General features: G+C 39.6%; 1 protein-coding gene across 13 annotated transcripts in view; it reads right to left on the bottom strand.

Annotated features, from left to right (window-relative positions):
- The window catches only part of ZBTB20 (zinc finger and BTB domain containing 20), a 511,117-nt gene that overhangs the window by 268,949 nt on the left and 217,488 nt on the right, over positions 1-24,680 (bottom strand). For all 13 annotated transcript variants that reach the window (XM_082221566.1, XM_082221567.1, XM_082221564.1 and 10 more), the window contains one exon: positions 2,061-2,143. The gene's annotated coding sequence lies outside the window, so the exon portion shown is untranslated. The remainder of the gene's footprint in view (positions 1-2,060; positions 2,144-24,680) is intronic.

Here is a 24,680-nt window from a genome sequence, read left to right as displayed (position 1 = left end):
TTAGTTTTACTAATTTACCCACTAAGTGCTAGTAACTCCATTAAAGTTTGTGGTTACTGAATCTGGATATCATTTTTAAGTGCAGCATTATCTAAACACCTAAATGCAGAAAAGACACACAAGCAATCTATCTGTTGATAATTTTTGATAATATTAGTCTTATTTCATGGCCTCTGACCTGGATAACTTAAGGTTAACAGATTTTTTTCAGTGAATCCGGGGACACTTTTCAACTTCCTACTAAATAGATGGATTTTGTCAGGGAAATGACTGTAAATTCAGGGACTGTCCCCGGGAAACGGGGACGTCTGGTAACCTTAGGATAAGTTTTCTCTGCCCAGTACATTCCCTAAACTCATGGAATGACACAGGCAACAGTTTGAAAGATCCAAGAAACAAGAAAATCTCTCTTTTTTTTTACAATTCCACTCTTTTTCTTAAGTACAGCACACTTGCTTCAGATATAGCTAACTAAGATATACAGTCAGTGATTATTTACAGGAATTTAATTTATCTCCACCCTACTGATATCAATAGATTAAAAAGGGCATGTATTTGCCATTTACAGGCATGACCAATATCACTTTCCCAGAGTCTACTCCCTCCAGACTTCTAACACTAGATCCAGATACCCGCATGAACTTTTTCTAAAATTGATTTCCAATCAGAAAGGGCAAAAAAGGGGGGATTTATTAATTTAGTCCTCAATACAATTAGACGGGGGGAGCATTATAAAGTGCTTTTTGCACCATTTATTTTGAACAGCTGTGGTACTGAATCAACTCTGTCAGGGAGGACAGAATGCTTAAATCTGGCAAGAGCCTTCTTTCATTCACTGTGCATTGTTTCACTTGCTGACAAAACTCAGGAAGCCCCAAAGCCGAAAGCTTTCTACTGACCCTGAAAATTTTAAGTGGTATTCAAATGTACCCAGGAATTCTTGTCCTTCTTTGACTCAACAGGCCATTTTCCAATGACATCAAAGGGAACAGAATCGGGAACTGAATGAAAAAACTGAATTAAGCAAAACAAGAGGTGAACAAGGTGGACTTCCACAAGAGCTCTTTCCATCACTAACTATATCCTCTTCAGCAGAGACAATGAAAGAAGGCATCTCAAGAGTCGAGTTAGGGCTGATTGATGCAATACAATTGATAGAATCCAGAACAAAAGCTTTTTCCTGGGCTATGCTATTTCAAACGGCAGGTGGGATTGGGGTTGTGCATCTGAATGTTCATGCACAGTACATAACTTTCAAAAATTATAGTTTTCTAATGTTTCAACTTAAATGCTTGAGTTTGCCTTTAAAATATTTAATGTAAGTAGCAAAACAGAAACATGACCCCATAAAACCCCTACTCAAATACATTTAACTCTAAGGAAGGGTTATATATTGTATTGGCAAAAGTTTGCTTGACAAATTAAATACAGTTTCATAATGCATATGTGTAAAGGAAAGAGATATGGTTGCCTGGCATTTGGAATTTTCTGCAATATAGTGACTAAATTTTACAGGTGAAGTAGGGTTTAGACGCCGTTTCCATGCACTGCTCTGGTTCGCCAGAAGCGGCTTAGCCATGCTGGCCACATGACCCGGAAGATGTACGCCGGCTCCCTCGACCAATAAAGCGAGATGAGCATCGCAACCCCAGAGTCGTTTGCAACTGGACCTAACGGTCAGGGGTCCCTTTACCTTTACCTAGGGGTAACCGGGGGGGGGGAGTGGGAAGGGATAGGTAGTACTGTTTCTGCTATTTATGAACAAGGAACTAAAGCCCCAAGCAGACAAACAAACATTCTCATTAAAAGTGTGTGTGTGTGTGTGTGTGTGTGTGTGTGTGTGTGTGTGTGTACACACACACACAATGCCAACAGTAAGTATTGTAGCATGTGTCTTCTCACCCCCACACCAGCCAGTGATGTGGGGTGGGTGAGCAGAAAGCAAAGGGCACAGTAACATCACATCACAAGATACTTGTTACATGAGGATGCAGTGAGATACAGAATGGAGGCAACTCTGTCATGCAACATCAAGTTTGGTCCTCAATTTTACAACTTACCTTTTTATCTCCGAATGGCTTTCATTAGTCACATGAATCTCCCAAGTTCCATCATTCTGGAACTGATTACAGCACGACGGAAGCTATTCAAGAGAAACACCGAGTTAGAGTGGGGCTTCATATTGCATTTTCATACATATAAAAATAATGGAACTAAATATGTGTGGGAGAAGGGAGGGATCAGTCTATGCTTTAAACTTACTCATCCTACATAGCGACAGTTGTAGCACATTTTCTACATATTCAAAAGAAATAATGATTTATAGTAAGTTGATCAATGGGTGAAATCCAACCTAGAACTGAGAGGGTGTGTGCTAATACAATAAGCCTCCTCCTTTCTTCTATCATGAACCTCCAAAATCTGCTCCAGGGAGGTTGGGAGACTCTGGACCACAGCTCCCACCCACCCAGTATAGTTTGTAGTTCAAAATATCTGGAGGGTACTAGTTTGGGGAAGGCTGATATAGAGCGAAATTCACACCCCAAACCATACTTTCAACTGAAGCTCCGCCATGTGATGCAGTTCTCAGGTGTGCTAATGGCACTGAGATACTTGCAATGGTACAGTCAAGGCTTTTAAAAACACTCAAGGTCTCACCTGAACTAAGATTTTGTTCCATGTTTAAATCCACAGAATCTTTCTCTGTTACTTATTCTGTTTTTAGGGGAAATAGAGTAAAACTATTGGTTTTTACACGCGCAGGACTTCGCGTGAGAAGCAGGCTGTTTGAAATTGATGCAAGTGTGGACAATTTAGATTCAGACATTCATGATCATTGTTGTCCAAGAAAGTAACAGGGGAAAGTAGAAATCAATGAAGATGATAAAAGTTAATGCGGTGGTTGTTTTGTGAGAGTAATCTACTCTAGCAAAATGCAGCTAGGTTCATTGTTTGAGTCCAATACCATTTCATAGTAGCAAATCCAAAGAACAGATATGACTAGATCAAAATATTATAAGCACAACACTTGGAAACTCACAAAACACACAACACAGAGGCTTTATCAGACATCCAATGAAAACCCCTTTTTTAACCAATGCAGAATTTTCTACCTTATTTTCTTCATCAATTGCCATCTAAAACTCTGTGGTAAAGCCCACCGGGTGATCAGTAGAAGCAAAAAATTGAGAAATCTATACTTAAAGAAATGGGACAGCTGCCCCACACTATGTTGCAAAGCTAGGGTTATCATTAATTATTTAATTTATTTAGAAATTTATTTTAGGATATAGTAAGAATTCATGTTTTGCTTCTGCCCTCCAAATGCAAAAATAAAATCCAGTAGAAATATATTAAGCAAATAATGAAAGACACTGAATCTTCTTGCTTAATTGCTCTTCAAACTGCTAGAAAGGTTATTTTCTTACCTTACACTGCGTCTTCTGCAATCTGACAGTGTCATTCAGTCAGTCATTTTAATGTCAGCTACTCTTTTATTATACAGAATACAAGTAATAATGAAACTGTGCTGATCTGCCTGCCTTCACTCCATATAGTGTCTATATTTATACACTTATGCTTCTATTTGAATCTATATTTATCTACTTTATCTGCCTACAGTGCATCTGTTTCTCATACACACAGACAATATATATATACACACACTTACAAATATATATATATAAACACACATTCCACTGCACTTAAGAATCTGCATGAATATACATCGTATCATGCTTCCAATAGCGGCATCAGGAGCATAATAAAAAAATTAAAATATGCATATAACTAAATAATTGTGTGTGCGCGCATGCACACACACACACACAATAGCCTATGCCCAGCTGAGCAATGAAAAGGATTGTCTGGTCTGAATGAGCCATCTTATGTATGGTGGGATTTGGAAAGTGTACTGAGCTATAGGCTAATTGTTCTTATCTTAAATTCACCCTCTGTTGCAATATTGGATTGGGTGCAAAGCAACAGCTGTTAATTCTTTTACAGCAACGTTGGGCAGTTATTCTGAATGAGCCTCATTGACACATGCTGTAAATACTGGCACCCTGCCTGCACTGCTGCCTCCATGTAGTAGCATTAGCAGAACTACACTAACAACCTGGAGGTCATTTCTAGAAACAACTTTACAATAGAGGTGCCATTTTTATGGGGGCAGTTCCAAGTGTGATCATAGCCTGTGGTGCAACCCTCAAATTGCCTCTTCATTACAGGCAAAATATGTCAGCCAAAACCATAATCAACCCATCACTGGCAAAGTGGTCATTAACATTCTTAGCCAACCAAATGTAGTGCATTAAGATGTGCATAAACCTCATAACAGTATGACTGTCAACCTAACACTACTTATACTAGAAGATATTGATAAAGCTGTAGGCCATACATTACTCAATTATCATATGGCTATTCACCTAAACTATCCAGACTATGTTGTACTGAATAACCATATATAACTGAAATGTTTCATATGGCTATGCAAGTAGATTCAGTACTGGGTTGTTTATTATTCTGCTGCATCATTTATTTATTTTAGTTTAGTCGTTTAGTCGTGTCCAACTCTTTGTGACCCCATGGACCAGAGCATGCCAGGCACTCCTGTCTTCCACTGCCTCCCGCAGCTTGGTCAAACTCATGTTCGTAGCTTCGAGAACACTGTCCAACCATCTCATCCTCTGTCGTCCCCTTCTCCTTGTACCCTCAATCTTTCCCAGCATCATTAGAAACTCACCATAAACTCACCAATGCAAGGTACTCCCCATTATTTTTATGGTCATAATTCAAAGTCAAACCTAATGAAGCTCTATTCTACCCTTGGGTTTTTGTGTCTGGACTATCTTACCTTATTTATCTAAGTATACTTTCTATTTAACAGGTTAATTACAGTTTTACCCATGCCCGTAGCATAACTATTTGTGCTGGTGTCTGATAGGCAAATACCCTACCAGGAGATCCTCAGGAAAATCTTTTAATAAAATATGACAGAGACCATGAATAGAATATATCATTTTAAGGCTTCCTGTAGTTTTCAAAATACCAATTTAACGTTCTCATTAGATCTCAGAGAATCTCAAATTTTATTGAAAACAATCATAGATAGCTGCCCTTAGAATTACATGGATATATCTGAAATTGAGATTGCAAAACATGTGCAGGGACTGGAAACAAGCAATTGTGTTTTTCAGCCCTTATGTTTTCCAAGTTTATACATCAAGATTTGTCAAGGGAAGTGTAAAATATATTTGTGCAGTCTTTTTTTTCAATTATAGGGTATTTACTTCCCATTAGTACACAATAATTGTTTTTTTAAAAAATCCAGGTAATAACTTGCCCACTGCATATTCAATGTACTTCATTTTAAACCTTTACATTTACACTATTATTTTCCAATTCACTATTGACGCCATAAAAACATTTTTGTGTGCATGTTTTCACAGAACCTGTTACCACTTCCATGGTACATTTTAAAGGCATTCTACTTTACCTTCTGATCAATATTCATGGCCCAACCTATAATCTCATGTATCCTTGTATGTAAGTCTCTTTCAACCTAGTGAGACTTAGCGGCTTCCGGACTAGGGTTTATTGGGGGTTTATTGTGCTCCTCATGTATACAGTGTCCATACAACAATGTTGGCATCAAAAGGATGGGTGATATTTCTCCCTCAATTTAATCTCCCTCCATTTAATCTTTTCCTCAGAATATATGGTAAGATAGGGGGGGGGCTGTTGGCAATTACCCATTTGTGATACAGGAACAACCTGTTTGCCATATTAAACCCTATTTTAAAGTGGAAGCACTTTAAAATACGCAAAAGAAGAAATTGAAAGGCAGCAAATCTCCATTCATGATGTTGTTGGTAGTGCATTGCCACTACATTAAGGTTACCAGACGTCCGCATTTCTCGGGGACAGAACCTGGATTTACAAATCAGTCCCCATACAAAATCCATTGACGTTGAAAAGTTTCCCCGGAATCATTGCAAAAAAATCTGGTAACCTTACACTACATTGCCTCCAAACCAGCTAACGTTTGTTATGATTAAGACTCACCAACACCAATGGAATATAGCTGCAACTAAGTTAAGCAGCATTGCTTTCATAACTAAGTTTAACTGGAAAGACTGTGAAAAACGTTCCAGATTCAATCCCTGGTGCCTTATGCAGGGCTCAGAAAGTCCCTTGTCTGACACCCTGGAGACCACGGCTTGTCAGTGCAAATAGTTCTGAACTAGGTGAACCAACAGTCTGTTGGTTCATCGCCTTATGTCTTATGGATTGGGTCAACTGTCTAACACAAAGAAGTCCAAAACAGTCAAGTCCAACACAGGGAAGCAAATGCATTTTACTGATTTGAAATTGGAATACAAGATTAAAGTAGTGTGACTAACAACACCTAGATTTTGACATGGGCTAATTTAAAACACAGTAAGCATATTATTTCAAAAATTCTTTCTTAAAACAACAACAGCTATGAGGATATAGGATTTTATCATTAACTAAATCTCATCCCCACCCCCCAAAAAGCAGCACGTGCAATCGTGACTATAACTGTTCAGTAGTTTATTACTGGACAGTGGATCAAATATTACGTGCAGGATAACATCATCAAAAAGTACTATTCTGATATAGGCACCTCAAGCACTTTCATATTACAATTCGCTACATTAATTTAGAAGTCTGTACAAAATAAATGTACAACCATTTGCAACTTGATAAAATACATACACAAAACTGAATTATATTTATATAGGGGGGAAATGAATTTTCCAAACTTAAGAAGCAAATACTATACGAATTCAAAAGGAAATAATACTAATTAAATATCTGGCAGTGAAAAGAAATCAGAAACAAGCTGAATTACTTCAAGAGGTGCAATGTGTTAGTACACAAATGCCTTTTGCTTTTTCACAAATTTTTGGTAGCTAATTCTCGCACACACAAATATATCACTTTGAAATAATCTTTAAGGTTTTATACATTCCCTGCATAGTTTATCATTCCCATATAAAAACATTTTGGGGCGTTTACAGTGCAATCCTATGTGTGTTAACTCAGAATTAAGTCTCAGAGATTTCAATGAGGCTTATTCCCAAGACAGCATGCAAAGGGCTGTGTTAACCTCAATAGAACTTATTTTTGAATAAAGGTGCTTGACACTGAACTGCACATGTAAAGCAGAAACACACATGAACCAGCTCTAATCAACAAGCCATATTTAAAAAAATAACTTATATTCTTCTGTAAGGAGTGAACAAATACACAGCTGATTAAACATAAATTGTGCAGATGCTACTTTTCATTTTCCACAATGCTGGATAAGTAGTAGTTCTGAACTGGTTTGTAATAGGAATAGCAAGATTTCTAACATCCGAGATGAATGATACCTATGTCATATCACCCTTCTCCCCCCCCCATCCAACCCCTATCCAACATTATCTACAAAGCACAGGATGTCAGCATTTGGGTCCCCATCTGGAGATTTCTCTCCTAAAAGCTAAAAAAGGAAACCTCTTCCAAATTTATCAGTAAGCAGATATAGCAGAGATTTGAAAGAAATGACAAAAGGATACTCTTCCCCTAGGTCATTTAAAGAGTATATTAGAGGAAGGCCATTACCTAGATGATGAAAACCAAAGCAGCCCTCTCAGCAGATCATCCTGGGAAAGATGCTAAAATCTCTTCAACAACAACTGATCATTGGTACTTCCCAAGAAACAAAAGCTTAAGCCGAAGATATTCATGTGAAACTTGGCAACATTACCACATCTCTAGGCACTAGCAACTCTCTCATGTGCCCAATGATTTTTTTTTTAATTTGGAAAGAAAGCCAACTGTATGCTTTCAAAAATATGCTATCCCACTAATGCCCCAGCCATTATACCCTCAACTGTTCAGAAGAAATCAATTATAAAAAGCAGTAAGAGAAACATTTGTCAACATCAACAACAAAGTTTTGCACCCCTAGGAATCTCTACAGTGACAGAATTTCATAGTTTAGAATACATAGCTTTTTGGAAAAACGAAAACCCCCACAGATTACAGAACAAAAAGTTCCATTTGAAACAGAAATATCGACAGATGAAGTTCAAAATGGTATAAAGGACCGTCCAAATGGCAAATCTCCCGGGCGTTTGCAATGAATTCTATAAATCTTTTCATGAGCTTCTTGTGCTTTGAATACTTGAAATGTTTGATCAGTATCTTGAGCTGGGAAAATAGCTCTTACTAGCCCTACTCCTGTTTGGAACCTGCTACAAAGGGACTGAAATACTGAATGCTCTCGTCTAGATTATACTAGACCATTACTGAGAGTAAGAGCATGCTGGTGGGCAAATTAGAAAGTACCAGTTCACAGTCTCAGTACTAGTAACAAATATGACATTATTCCAGATAAGAAATCTATATCATAACATGGGGGTGGGGGAGGGATTCTATTACTCATTTATCAAAGCACAAAAAGCAAGCAAACTTTCCCTTTCCCTGGTATTGTCTGCAGTACAGAGTCTCCCATCAGTATGACAGTTCCATTGGAGGATTCAGGCAGGGGAAACCAAACAGACGTCTCCAAACCATTGCACAATTTCCTATTACAATTCGTACATTTGAAGGGCTCCCAACATGACACGCAGACTAACACAACGGCCACTTTAATCACCTGTAAACTTCCCCCCTGATTTCAGTTCCTTTTTTGAAATGGGGGTCTAATTCTGCACATAAAGGTGTTCCCTGCCATTTCCTGTGAGGTTTTTCATTTACTAGTAGGAATGGGGGTCCACTGCACACAAGGAAAAGTTTAACCTTTCCCTGCTGCAATCGGGACAAAAATCACCCTGTAGTACAGTTTGTGACGGCGGGGAGGGGGGTGAGGAAGGAAGCCTCCATTAATGCAAACTGGAGTTTTTTCTACCACTAGTTACTGTGTCAGAGAAGCGTCAACTTTTGTTATGGCAGGAAGAGTTAAATATCTCCTACTTGCACACTGTCGTCCTGATTCAAAAAGAACCCCGCTTCCTATGCTTACATTTTAAAAATACATTTTAATAATATATTTTAGGAAGCCATCTCACATTTAACTTCATGTATAAGTCAGGCCCTGAAAACACTGGGAAAGTTATTTGTGTGGCTTCTTCTCCCTTGGGTGTATAGGACACAGTGTCAAAGATTTTCCTGTACTTCAGACTTCCAATAAGGAAAAAAAAAATTCTAGTTCTTTTTATACACAACATTTTTGCTTTCCTCTGCAAAGGGACACTCAGCGAACTAAAATATCTTAGAAGTTTACAGCACTATATTTAGCTTTAATGTAAATATGTCTGAATTGGAGATGATGATCATTCAGGAAGTAACAGCCAACTTTTCCATGTCAGTGGTACTATGAGAAGTTCAAATAGCTAGAGGTTCACAGCTCATCCAATTAAATTATGAATTCTAAATTGAAACATGGAACAATTGTATATAGCATGGAATTATACCAAGAATAAAGAGCATTGAGATTCCAAAGACAAAAATAAATTACAAGCCGTCAGAACTGGAAATTCTATAACTGGGCAGCTGTAATTTGATATGTTTGGAACTGGCTATGTTGTACAGAAATTCGTAACAGCCCCACATGGCAAGTCATGAAAGAATCATAGTCTCTCCCTTTCCAATCTGATATCTCTCGAAAATATTCTATACTCCAAGGTTTTTAGCTAAATGACAATATGCCCAAAGCAGGGACATATAGGGAAAATGTAGCAGCTAGCTTGGTACATAGCCCTGGGTACAGTTTCTTATGTGCAGCTAGCATGCTTTCCTCTAATACTGAAAACTCCCCAATTTGAAAAAACAGACTGCCACCATTTTTTGTCTTTAACATGCATATAAGAATTAACCAAGTGTACCCAATCTCTATTTGGCATTTGGAAATCACACACTCTGCAGCAAACATTGAGAATGAGCACGCACAGATAAAAATACTTCATCCAAAGTATAGGCAAACTATGTAATTCACTACTGCGAGATGTAATAAAGGCTACCAATTTGGATGGTTTTGAAAGAGAATTAAACAAATTTATGGAGGATAAAGATTACACTGAACATTTCTAATGAAGTCAACTGTAGCCTTATGCCACAATGAATTTGATAGTTGTTTAGCTTCTACAAGTTTCTTAATAAAGTTAAGTTTGTCCTGTATTTTTCTTATTCTGACTGCACAGTTGTCAGGACAGTCTGCTTTTCCACTGTATATTAAAGAAAATACATATCTCTTGGAATGCCACATGAGGGAAGAGAGCTCACCCAGTTTGGCATAAGAACATGGACCATTCTTCCTGCTTCAGCAACCCATAAGGAGGATTGCTCAATGTCCTGGAATCACCTGGTGCATCAGGCTTCACCACACTTTGAACAAAATTGTGGACAACAGAAGCACACTTGCCCTGGATAGCAGCAGTATGTGACATTTGGGATATAAGTGGCATACCAATGCAAGAGCCTCCTGGATCAGGCCAATGGCCCATCTAAAGCAGCAACTGGCTTGTCAAGGCCCCGTGACCTGCAGTTCCCTAGTGGGTAATAAACACAAGGACACGAGTATTTAGGTTTATGGGTTTAAATAGGCCACAACTTTATTGGTTACAGATGTGAGCGGTTTGGCTTAGGCATTGGGTGAAGCCAGGCTATATCTTGACTCCTGCCCAACCGCAAGGAGTCCATCTAAGAGTAAACCACCAATAGGGGGAGCCCTATGACTTACATCAAATAGGGGCACCCCAAGAGATTTCCATTTGGATCCAGTGAAGGGTGAGAGAGAAGGGGGCCCCAGCTACATCACAATTTAAATTTCCCATGGCCACGCCCCCACCAGTGCTGATTGGACAGCAGAGCAACCCCTGGGCATGGCCCTGCCAGTGCCAGTGACGTGGCCAAGACAGCACGAGGGGGGGCATCAATCTCCACCCCCGCCAGATCACTGAAGGGGCGTAACCTGGCCATGCCCAAGTTCTCAAACCTGGCCACATTGCTGCCCGCTGGAAAAGGTGAGCGGACTTGTTCTCACAGTGGCCAACCAGGTACCTGTGGTAAGTCTGAGAGCAGCACCTGGGTGCAACAGCATTCCCAGCAAATGACATTTAAGATGCATACTGCCTACAACATGGGCAGCCTTATCCTCATGAACAGAAATTTAATGAGTATAATAATTAAGAATTGTTCTAATCCTTTTTTTGAAGATGTCCAAACTGGTGGCCATCACTACTTTTTGAGTGATGGCAACAGTTACTTGGATCACATATCACCATGGGCAACATGGTGGCATTATCTGCTTGCACAGCTGGGACCAGGCAGCAGCTCTATGCAACAATTTGGGCAGCTGGGTAGTGATAGCAAATTTGTCCTGCATTTCATTGAGGGGTGGCGGCAACAGCAGTACTGCAACAGCAGCCAAGGCAATGGAGTCCAGGACAGCCCCTTATTTAAATTTACTCTGTTTTGCTAAGACAAAAGAAATATGACTTGATTGTAACGTTTACATCTTTTAGAAAATTGCCATATTAAACTGGAATACAAGTGGTCTGTCTCAATCTTAACAAAAAACTGTGAGTGTTCCACAGGCCAAATAGCAGCATCGCTTTTTAATGAAAATTCAGCTTTTTCTAATTGTGATATAATGTTAAAGATTCAAATGAAGATTTTTAGCATGTTGGTTTAATGTTACTAGTTTAATAACACGGTATTTTAATTCTAAAAGGCATTTGTACTAAATGGTAGCTTTGATTTCTTAAGTGCACTTATTCTATCTTTAAGAAAACTTCCGTTCCGGAAGTCTGTTCTTAAATTGAAACCATTCTTAATCCGAGACATGCTTTCCCTAATGAGGCCTCCCGCCGCCGGTGCCCTTCCACCATTCGGATTCCGTTCTTACACCGAGGTAAATTTCTCAAACTGGGGCACTATTTCCGGTTTTGCGGAGTTCGTAAACCGAATCATTCTTAAACAGGACTGTTCTTAAACCGAGGTACCACTGTACTGAAATCAAAATCTCTCCAAGGAGAACAGCCAAAGTTCCATGGAAGAGCACATCCTTGCATGCAAAAGATCTCAGGTTCAATCCTTGGCATCTTCAAGTAGGGCTGGAAAATCCTGGTTGGACATCATGTAAAGATGCTACCCATCAGTGTTAACAATACTGGTCTAAATGCACTAACAGTCTAACTCAATATAGGGCAGATTCTAATGTTCCCATTTAAATCAACACTGAACTGCCAAAGGGATCACAATTCATAGCAGAGAAAAACAGATGAAAACAAGTTAAAAATAATTTTGGTTTACTTTCAATATAACAAGAAACTGGTTTTATCACTATTCTTCTAGAAAGCATTAATATTGCTAACAGCAAAAAATTTGGGAACGTGGTGAGAGCTTCTGAAATAAAAATAGCATAAGGGATTATTTGTATGTGGTTGTTTTTTGGGTTTTCGGGGGGGTTTTTTAGTATAGTATCTTGGACCACATTAAAATGAAATAACTGGTCCTGAGTTTCATGAGGATTTTAAGGCACAAACTATCTTCCTCAATTATCTGCCAGTTTGCTTTACTGTAATCTCATATATACTGTACTGTAAAACAGGAGGTATATTGTTGTCTTTTTATTTCTTTGTTTACCAAATACTTTGATATTTAGTAAAGTTACATACTGAAAAGGTCACTAATATTTCTAAAACAGATTGGATATTATCTGGTAAATTTCCTTGAATTAACAACAATAAATGGGGGGGGGGGGGAGTTTCTAGTTCATTCTAGAGAAAGCCCATGCCACAAATGCAGCATAAAAATGAATATAGAAGATGGTAGTTTTTCAACATGAGAAGAACAGCAATGGATGGCAGTAATTGGTTTAATAAGTAGGATGTTGCTTTTTTGCTTTTTAGTTCCACATTTAAATGAGAGTTGCATGCAACTTGCCTTTCCCTAGAAATGTAAGGCTAGCCATCCTTAAAAAAGTGTAAATAAGAGACACTTTAGAAATCTGACACAAATCTACCTTATAGTTCTTCTTCATCAACTTCCTTTCCTGATCTCAAATATTTATATATATATTCTTTTCTTTTTAAGACTTAAAACACAGTTTACTAACATGATATATATCAGTTTGTTTCTGCAGTGTTCTTGCAATCATAGGTCTCTCTGCGAGAGAAAATAATTGCTCTGCTTGTTCATATTGAAAGGAAGCTTTTGAGAAACTAATCTCAAAGAGACCTAAAATGGATGGACCGAAGAGGGGATCAGAAGAGGGAGTTAGGAAAAAAATGTGCATGAATGGGATGTTTTGCATGTCCTTATGTGTGGATAGATACATGGTTGTGTGGATGTGAGATATGGACTTAGTCCAGAAAGGTGGCTTATAAATAAATAAAATAAACTGAAAGGAAAGTAAAAAGGTAAAGGGACCCCTGACCGTTAGGTCCAGTTGCGGACGACTCTGGGGTTGCAGTGCTCATCTCACTTTATTAGCCGAGGGAGCCGGCGTACAGCTTCCGGGTCATGTGGCCAGCATGACTAAGCCACTTCTGGTGACCCAGAGCAGTGCATGGAAACACCGTTTACCTTCCTGCTGAAGTGGTACCTATTAATCTACTTGCACTTTGACGTGCTTTTGAACCTCTATGTTGACAGGAGCAGGGACCGAGCAACGGGAGCTCACCCCATTGCGGGGATTCGAACTGGTGACCTTCTGATCGGCAAGCCCTAGGCTCTGTGGTTTAGACCACATCGCCACCCGCGTCCCTGAAAGGAAAGTAGCTGTTTGCAACTACTAGCACAACTCGAATTTATTTCTGTGATCAGAGCCAGTATCCAAGATTCATATTTTCCAAGTCAGTATTGTATTTCTAAAAGATTAGTATCTTCCAACATGTCTCAGCTTAGTGTGGTTCAGGCCTTAGCTCTCCCCACAGCAGCCAACAACAATGCCAACACCTCCTCCCACTCCAAGACTGGCACTTATCTGGCTGCCAGACCCATCTCCCTTGCTGCCTCCCAAACCAACTCTTGTGTCATATCTTAGAATCACCATTAGGATCATAACTTCTCTCCTCCCTTCCCCATGCCCCTCAGTCTTTGGGTTAGGCCTCCTCTTCCCACCTTGGGACCTCTGCAGACTCAGCCAGTCCCTGTCAATCCTACTGGGGTCTGCAGGTAACATGCAGGTCACATGCTGGCAAAACAGACCCCTACACCTAGCTAGAATATGCCCTCCACTCACTAGCTGTTGAGTGGAGGGTTCAATTCAGCTCAGTTGGACTGCACATGCATGTGTTCGCCTGCTGGGAAGAAGCACATGCTGTCAAACTGCACCACGGGGCTGTTTGAAAGCCCTCTTGCAAACAGCCTTGGGGTGTCCTTTGCAGAAGCTGCCTGCCTCTTTTTCCTGTCCAATAGTCCCAACCCTGACAGCCTTGGATTACTACAGGCAGACTGATCTGGGGTTATCTGGGGTTGTCTTGATCTGACTCAGTTGAAGTTCAGGTCTGCTTGAATTGCTCAGATTTGGTTTGGACTTTAGGCTTCTGTTGAATCTTGCTCACAGCCTTAATAGTTTCAAACCATTGTTCTAAGCCACTGCAACTTGAAACATTTAGGTCTGCCATTTAAGGAACAGAATACTGCCAACCTACTATGCCACTTCAGAGAGTCAACTTAGCACCTTAATGCCTCTTTTATTTGTTGCCTATTACCGTAACCCTTCAGTAGTAGAAATTTCTTCTGACTTAGAGAATTAGTAAACAAGCAGATGCACAATTAAATTTCAGAGGGATACTAAAACCACATGATTCTTGTTAGAACTCTTGAATTCAGTTTTGTGTATAGCTTTCTAGCTGTTGAAGTTACAGTTTTGGCAGACCTTGCTTCCTAACACTGCAAAGCAACGTCTTGGTGACTGTGCTTTGACCATTGAAAGAATTGCTATTTAGGATTTGTGATATGGGCATTTGGTATGATATTATTCAGAGAGTTTTCTATTATAAAGTACTATAAATCATCCAAGCAGGACCTAAGGCTTTCTGCAAAGACACTTCTGTGCTCAAATATCATTTTCTTTTTTTCAGTTTAATAAAATTGCTGCAGGGATGAGACAAGATAGCAAACAGATTAAAGAATTTGTGAACTCAGAACAGGGAGATTAAATTACTGTCAAACACAAGCAACAAGGGGGAGCCCTATATGACAGTGATGGAAATCTCCCCATAAGTGCCAATTCATGTCTGGTTAACATGTGTGATACACATGGAGAAGGAAATGCAGCTGCAACTTAATTGTGCTGTGAAATATTCTATGGAATTTTATGTGAACATGCTGAACAACTTCAAGTGTCAGTATAGCCAAAATGCAGAAATATATTTTGAAAAGACTGGCAAAACGTCCCTTGCTAATCTTTCAACAAACACTAGAATTTTTTTCCTGCTATGTCTGGATTTTCTTGCTGCTGTTAATACGTCATATTGAGTTAAATTTGGACATGGTTCCACATATACATTACATGCATGCGTGCTGCCTGGCACATAGCAACAATCATGAGCACAATTTTAAGGCTAGAAGTGAGATAAAAAATTAAGCAGCAACCCAGCCCAGACAGGCAGAAATGGCAAGAAGAAATCTAGAAAAATTTCCTGTTTAAGAAAAGTTTTTTAAACTAAGAAAGCTATGACCAACATCACTTTTGCATGCAGAGTATTCTTAACTGGCCTCTCATTTAAGGCTATTTGAATTAGTATTGCAATACTAAAACGTGGAACATAAATCCTGTTTATTTGCAGTCTAATGATCTTGGGGTGGGCACTAAGTTTAGAGACTCACACACTTTGTGATTTCACATACTGAGCTCAAAATATGAGGCTCAAGACAGGATTCATGTCTGGTTAACATGGTTAATGTTTGGCCATTACCAAAATGGTCACATTACAGAAAGGTGATCAGGAACAGGGGATTTGAAAGGGGCAGTTTGTTAGGTTTTCCATTACATTTGGAGATGCAGTCTTTTGCCTCTCTAGGAACATTCTGTATCCTATTAGGCAGCCCCAGCTTAGAATTGTTCTGTAGATCCTCAACTTCCAGATTAGTGACAATACACACTACCCTGGGCAATGAATATTTCTTTGAGTTATTTGCATTACAGTCAATAGAGAACTAAAGTCCACATGTAAGAATAAGACAACTGACTTGGTTTCTATATCAGAAACAAACACATGCACACTGTGGAACGTGTTTTTAAAATAATGGCACATATCTATGCATACCGAGCTGTTTGGCATTTTATAACCCAAAGGGGAAAACACAGTCATTTTTAAGTATGCAAAACTGCTTTAGTGATTATAACAGAAACATGCATTCTATTTCAGTGGCCAATGCCTATTGAAATGTATCACTTTTCTGACTTTAAAACACATTTCGAGTCAAACCTAAAAAAAAGTTTGCCAGACAAAGAATATTGCTGTTATTTGTGAATGTTATTTTCTATCTTGTAGTAAAGAGGCTGTCTGACACAAAATGTTCCAAAAATGCATAACAAGCTCTGATCCCAATTGCTGTGAAGTCCCAAATTAACTCAATGGAAGGCAATTATATGCACCCAGGTACATGAGATCAGAATCAGATCCCAACCGTGGTGTTGTGTGAAATCCTATTTTTACTGTGTTAAAGTTATCATTTACCTTGTGAGATTTCACACGATGAACAACCATTGCTTCCTTTATTTCCAGAAAACTCATTATGGCAGGTAACATTTCTCCACAGTTTAGAAACATAAGGCATGTTGTGGGCTGGGTATTTTTTTAATCATTATTTAAATAGGGCATTTGGTTTCAATATAAGACCTAAATGCATCCCAACACAAATGAAGGGGAAGTGGAAAGAACAGAGAAAAACCATAAAATAACTCACTGGCTTCAGGATGTTTTGTCGTGGCATTTAGAGGACCCAGCTAGTTCACCTTCCAAAAAACATTTCAATATACTTATAAAGAGGAAGGCAGAGAATGAGGAACTTGATCAAGCAGAGGTTATATACTTCTTTTCCTTTCTTTTGATAGCATTACTTCTTCACACCAGCAGCTTAAATAATGACACGATATCACTGCCACTTCAGACTTAAAGCTGGCTGAAGAAATTTTGTTAAAACTCGGTATGATTTACAAGTTAAACCTAAGCAATCAGACGCAAAGCACCATTGGCTTCAATAGAACTAACTCTTAGGATCAGTGCTATGCATCGTTACCTAATAAATTGGGTATTGTGATATGCACTGCTGCTCGTGTGTGTGATTACTGGATTAGCAAAGCTCTCTATATGGTTCCCCTTGGGGTATGGCTACAGACTTTCCGGGGAGCATGGCTACAAGGCTTTAACAATTAACTCTTGCACTTCAAAATGTACCATTCTACTACTGCAGTGATGGTCAAACATGGCCCTCCAGCTGTTTTGGGACTACAGTTCCCATCATCCCTGACCACTGATCCTGTTAGCTAGGGATGATGGGAGCTGTAGTCCCAAAACAGCTGGAGACCATCACTGCACTACTGTGTACATGTGTGCACCATATTTCTCTCTGTCCCCCCCATCTGTCTGTCTGTCTGTCTGTCTGCCCCTCTCTCTCTCTCTCTCTCTCTCACACACACACACACACACACACACACACACACACACATATCACTGAATATCAGAATCTCAAGGGAATTTTCAAGTTATCATCCGCATACTTGTAACCTGGCACTATTTTAGCCTTCATGTACAGACAGGGAGACAAGAGATCCTCTATGCTAACACTCTTATCCTAAGAATAATCAACACATACAATCAGACTCTAGAGTTCTTGTTTCTTTGAGTCACCCACAACTGTAGATTTTTACACAGAATCTAAGATACACATTTAAATACATTTTGTTCATGTTGCAAAGCGTACTCATATGGGAACTATTGAGTAGGAACTTTAAAAAAAACACAAACCTGTACCAACCTAAGATTTCCCATGTGAATGGGAAACAAAATAGGTCCCAACACATGAGCTGCAGAGATCTGCTCACTCTGTATCTTCAAACGCATTGTGATATTATCCATCCTGATTATTGTCTCTATAGGCTTCTTTCTATATTCAGCAGCTCAAGTTCCCAGCTGACAGAAGGGTAATCTGAGGACAAACTGGCAGCTCTGGAGCTGTATTTCCTGCCCTTTGCTGAATTTCAAGTAGATTCTAGAATATTTTTTTCCAGGGTTTGTGGTTTAATTTCCTTTGTTGTTGCTTTAATGTTCAAAGCAGAGAAAAGAAACAACAACCAAACTTTCTATTAACATACACCAAGAGCATGAAAAGCAAATGTTGACCTTTAATACTCTTCATGTATACATTTTCCAGAACAGCAAAAAATAGTCCCAGGAAAACTATACAAGGCGGCCACACCAGTATCATTTCCCATAAATTGCTTAGAATGTCACTGCACATCTTGCCCCCAAACTTTCCTTCTACGAGGGCTAGAAACTTACTTATTCTTTTTGAAACAAAATTTCAGAATCTGGGGGCCCTGCCCAGGGCACCACTGGAAACCTACATGGGTGTCATGGTGCCAAGTTGTTGACCTTTGCTGTAAAAGGTCTGACATGCTACCTGTGCTACTGATTTTACCATGAATAGCATAGTCTTATGGGCCACCATACAAAATGGCTGACATTATAAAGTATAGCGTCTGATTATTTTCCTCTACGATTTTTGCATTTGGCACCTTATTCCCGTTCATGACGCAAAAGAAGTCTGAAGCATCTTCACGTGAACCACTACTTGGTACTAATTTTTGAGATGCACATAACCAGTACCCCTTGTACTGCAGGCTAGAGAAGTATGATACAGTAAAAACATACAGGTCCTTTCACACCAGCCGAGTATGCTAACCAAGGAGACCATTTAGAATGCTCTTGGACCCATACGAGCAAGTCTTACTGTCTGTAATGTTTTAGCAGCTCAAATTATAACACATAAGATGGAGGATTGTCTTTCAAGATGTGGTTCCCCATAGCCAACTTTTCCTGTTCAAGTTGTACAGTACTAGTAGCTGCCTCAGTACTTTCAATTCGGATGTTCTCATGCCCTGCCTATGCCTGTATTTTCTGTCTCTTTTGAGGCAGACACATAGGGTGCTAATTGTCCAATGTCTGATGAAGTAGTATCTTCAGAATGTGCCTCAGGCCCACTAACTGTCTTCTGCTTTTAAAGTAGTTACAGATATCCGCAGCTAAAGAGACAGAAACGGGTCTACATATTTGCTTTCTCTGTGTAGCAACCATATATAGAAAATCCTTCGTGTCTTTCTTTTAGCCTTAAATCAATCAAAACATTAGCACTAAGTTTCCGATTCCCAAGAAAATGATATTTGCTACCCATTTCCTGAGAAGCCTGCCAGCATTTCTGTTTTCTATTCTTCTGGGTTACCTTTGGCTTCTATTCTTGGTTCCCCTCAAAAAGCTGGACCAGTACCCAAAGGTCCTCATCTGATGACTGAAGAAGCATCACACAAAGCTCATTTCTTTATATTATTATTTTATTTCTAGAGCTTCCAAATCTTGTAACATTTGCAGAAGCAGAATAATTAGATCAGCATCTAAGGACTCATATAAAAAGGTAAAGGACCCCTGGCAGTTAAGTACAGTCGCGAACGACTCTGGGGTTGTGGCATTCATCACACTTACTGACCAAGGGAGCCATTTGTCCACAGACAGTTTTTCCAGGTTACGTGGCCAGCATGACTAAGCCGCTTCTGGCGAAACCAGAGCAGCGCATGGAAACGCCATTTACCTTCCCACTGGAGCGGTACCTATTTATCTACTTGCACTTTGATGTGCTTTCGAACTGTTAGGTTGGCAGGAGCTGGGACCAAGCAACGAGAGTTCACCCCGTCACAGGGATTCAAACCGCCAACCTTCCGATCAGCAAGCCCTAGGCTCAGTGGTTTAGACCACAGAGCCACTCACGTCCCCAATGACGCATCTACACAGCTGCAAATAAAACATTTTAAATGTGCTGTAAAGTGCAATGTATAAATGTGACATTAGATGGCGACAGTGAGCTATGCAAAATTCAATGTAATTTTCAAACTGTTTTTTAAAAAGCATTTTCACAGCGTTTTTTATATGTGTGTGGATTCCACCTGAGGAAGGCTCTTCTCTAGAAAAGTGCAGTGAGTGTGAATCTGGCGTGGAATTAATTTTGAGGTCACTCCAAATCTTTTGTTGACTAGCTTGGTATGTGTAGGCGCCCCTCTTGCCCTGTGAACGCCCATAAGTATACTTCTACAGAATGTCAGAAGCTGGAGAAAAAGACAGGGAAGTAGGACCATCACAAAATTTTAGTTGCCTAGCTGTATCAGATTTAATTAATTAATTAATTAATTAATTGGTTGCATCTGAAAGTTTCAGAGCAGGGTCCATTATAGAAAAGGCACTTCTTCTGTGTGTATGTGAGAGGAAGAAATCTCTCTTCCAAAATGAAACCTGCCAATTGTTGTTTTTCTGAGTTCTTACATTATCTTTCTAATTTATTTGGGCCATAATTTTTAACCAACAGGCTTTTTGATTGATGAATCTAACCAAGTACGTATGTTTCAACACAACAGGTAAAAGAGGTCTTCATTAACAGAACTACATCAGGAGAAAATAAACTATCAGCATTAGGGCCAAACTACACTTGACACTAAATGCATCATTAGGAATTACCGTATTTTTTGCTCTATAAGACTCACTTTTTCCCTCCTAAAAAGTAAGGGGAAATGTGTGTGCGTCTTATGGAGCGAATGCAGACTGCGCACCTATCACAGAAGCCAGAACAGCAAGAGGGATTGCTGCTTTCACTGCGCAGCGATCCCTCTTGCTATTCTGGCTTCTGAGATTCAGATTTTTTTTTCTTGTTTTCCTGCTCCAAAAACTAGGTGCGTCTTGTGGTCTGGTGCGTCTTATGGAGCGAAAAATACGGTATCTGCATTGAGGCTTTTGTTTAATTTATAGTATGGGTAGGAGGGAATTTTAATTTTAACTGCAATACCTGGGGAGGTTTTAACCTTCCCGCCCTGTGTGCGATCCCAATGAAAATAATCCCCTCCACACTGCAGTAAGTGATAGGGGGGAAACCTGGCAAGGAAGTGGTGAGGAAGCAGCAGACCTATTGATACAGTAAAAAAAGAATAAAAGATGGCATCAGAAGAAGAAGAAGAAGAAGAAGAGTTTGGATTTGATATCCCGCCTTTCACTCCCTTTAAGGAGTCTCAAAGCAGCTAACATTCTCCTTTCCCTTTCTCCCCCACAACAAACACTCTGTGAAGTGAGTGGGGCTGAGAGACTTCAATGAAGTGTGACTGTCCCAAGGTCACCCAGCAGCTGCATGTGGAGGAGCGGAGACGCGAACCCGGTTCCCCAGATTACGAGACTACCGCTCTTAACCACTACACCACACTGGCTCTCAGTGAAGAAGAATCAGAATCAGAAGAAGAACACGCCTGCATTATCCCTGGGACTGCAACCCTAGACACATTTACAATGGAGTAATCCTCTTTGAACACTATGGGACATACTTCCAATAAACATTATGTTTTAAATTTATTTAATGTGCAACTACTGCCTTTTAAGACAAGCCCTCACATGCATAGATTTGTGCTGAAAGACTATATGCTCAGAGACTGCAATACGGTCATTAAATGACATAACCATTATTCCATGCAGATTTGCAGAGTAAAAGCCTCCACTCTGAGGAGCCCCTAGTTAAATTTAGGGCATTCTTCCTATTTCAGCAGAATAATGAGTGTGTTTTTACCTGATTAGTTCCACCTTAACCTCATGCTGCAGTTGTGTGTGTGTGTGTGTGTGTGTGTGTGTGTGATCACATTTACATCCTCCTTCTCCCCCTCCCCTCCTTTTCTATTTTGCATCTTCCTGTTCTCTTGATTTTCTTTTAGAGCTGTCTCTCAGCAAGTATTTCAGGGGGGAAACGCTAAATAAAGATCACAGCCTGTTCTATTATGTCCTCTTCTTTTTCTTTTCCTTTCTTGCATTTGTGCAATGTTGTGGCACCTATTAACTACCAATGTTTTCAGAATGACATTATACAAGGTGCAGGCTGTACCACTGTGCCCTAAAAATATCAACAGCTGCATTAGTCTCACAATAATTAATGGCAGGCATTATGCAAATGACAACTTTTTCACTGCAAAATAATGACATTTCTTCATTTTGAGCAGAGTTATGCAAAACAATGAACTGGGGATGATAAATCACACAGGAGAATTAAGAAAGCCATAGCATTCCTGCCCAGGCAGGCAGGCAAAAGACAAACAAGTTAGAACACATTGTTTATTCTTGAATCTGTATTAGAAAATAAATAAAAATAAAATAGATAGCCGAGCATTAGAACCTATATGTTGTTTATTCCTCCAGTCTTTCAGAAAGAATTCATAAGGGCATGCTAAATTCTAGCTTATTGCCAGTTACAAGCAAATTTTTCTTTATTAACCTTAATAAGTCATTCACTCAGAGACTAAAGTCATCAGGCAAATAAAAAGGATCACATGTCATTTTCCTACATATTAACTAATTTTTTATGCAAGCATCACAATGTATAGCAATTACTGCCGCTCAAAATAATGAAGTCATTTTCAATCTATTTTATTGGTTTGTGCTTGGCCATTTTTGTAGCTTTTTATTGTGTTACTCAAGAACAGCTTTCAGTTCCAGAGAAAAGAAGCAAACTAGCTAAGAGCTACTTCTATTGCAATTTTTTCCTCCACAGGATGATGGCACAGAAGAAGAAAAATATTAATGCAATACTTCCTATATGTATCCTGAGCAAAAATACAATGCAATCCTACGTATTATTAATCAGATGGAAGTTCCACTGAAATTGACAGGATGTCCTCCAATATATGCATCCCTGGTAATACCATAATTGTCCTATCACATTTCCCTTGGTAACATCTGCAGAGAAACCATGACTGCCAGGGTAGCAGACAGCTCCCTAAGAAATAGAAGTCTCCTGAGTCAACCGAAAGGCCAGATCAGGGATTAGAGATTCAACCTGTGCTGGATGAGGTTACACTGAACCTGCTGAAAACTCAAGTTTGCAGCTTGGGTGCACTCCTGGATTTAACCCTGAGGATAGATGCCTAGGTTTCAGCAGTGGCCAGGAGTGTGTCTATACATTTACAATTAGTGTGCCAGCAGCACCCTGGAGATGTCTCATCTGACCATGGTGTTACATGCTTACTTACATCCTGTTTGGATTACTATTAACATTATCTATGTGGGGTTGCCTTTCAAAGGTGTTCAGAAACTTCAGTGGGTCCAAGATGCTGCGGCCGGGTTGCTGACTTGAGCCGGTTACAGGGAAAACAGAAACTCAAAAGTGCCGATTATGACTTACAAAGCCCTATGTGGCTTGTGTCCAGGATATCTGAATAAGCCTATATCTCCATATATGAGCCTCTCCTTCTGTTTGCCTTCCATGCATGCAAGGTCACCAACTAGATAGCACCCCTTGCCTTTGCAAGTACGTTAAGAGAAATCGCTCTTCCTTCTCTTTCCGTATCAACCACTTCATTGTTATTTTAAGATACACTACCCCTTATACTTTGGGGGTGTGGAGAACTGTTCTAGCATCTCATCGTGAAGTTAATAACATTTTGCAGCTCCCCTTAAATACAATGCAGCCTATGCTGGATCAATAAGAATGATGCCTATTTCCCTAATGGCAGCCGATCGCCATTTGCTATTCAAATCAGACTAGATAAATTACAGTACATGTCAAGGAACAGGCCAGTGAATTAAGACAGGCCTCCTGAGGACCAGCGATATTATTAATCTTTTAAGACACTGTCATATTTCTTCTTGACAGTGTGCGTAGAGGCACAGACATGCTGCACCCAGATTGAAATATCAGCTGCTGCAAAAATCAATAGCCTTCGAAACAATAATTCTCAGCCTGCAAAGTCCTCAGTAAGCAATGCCCATTCTCTGTTCTACATCCATTTCTCAAATTAACATTTTTATCAGGGAAAAACCCAAAGATGTGAGCCCAAATGTCAGCCCTTGAGAAGTTGCTATCCCCTGCTAATGATGGACTACTGCTAATTTTGGACAATGAAGCTGTTCCTAGGAGCATTATATGATGCTCAGTGTCCATCTAATACATCTCAACAGTCCCCAGTGCTACATCTTGTTGTTGTTGTTGCTGCTGCTGCTGCAGGCATTACACAGAGAAATACACACCCAGAACTCCTGCTGTCATAGAAAAGATACCTGCATGAACCTTAGATGTGGGAGAGAGACTGTGTGAGACCAGAAAACCAATAGATTAAAGGTATTAATTCATGTTGGCAATAGTGAAGAATACTGCAAAATTATGGTGCACATGTGCAAACACCCAGTAAAAGTGGGCAATATTATTTTTTAAAGCTTCCAAAATCTGTATCTGAAAAGATAATAAATTATGGTGACATAATATTTCATAGATAACAGCCCATTTTGTCAGATGTCCTTTTGGCCTCAGTGCTATTTTGCCTATGCTCCTGTGTACATACACTTGCTATGCAGCCTTCCTTTCGCCACCCCTTTTTTCTGCTGTGTACCAGTTAAAGACAGAATCAAAACACTAGTCTATTT

This window comes from Podarcis vaucheri (assembly GCF_965113315.1).
Source record: "Podarcis vaucheri genome assembly, chromosome: 4".
In the NCBI taxonomy this organism is placed as follows: Eukaryota; Metazoa; Chordata; class Lepidosauria; order Squamata; family Lacertidae; genus Podarcis; species Podarcis vaucheri.
Note: the sequence above shows the minus strand (reverse complement) of the source record. Positions and strands in the feature narration are given on the sequence as shown.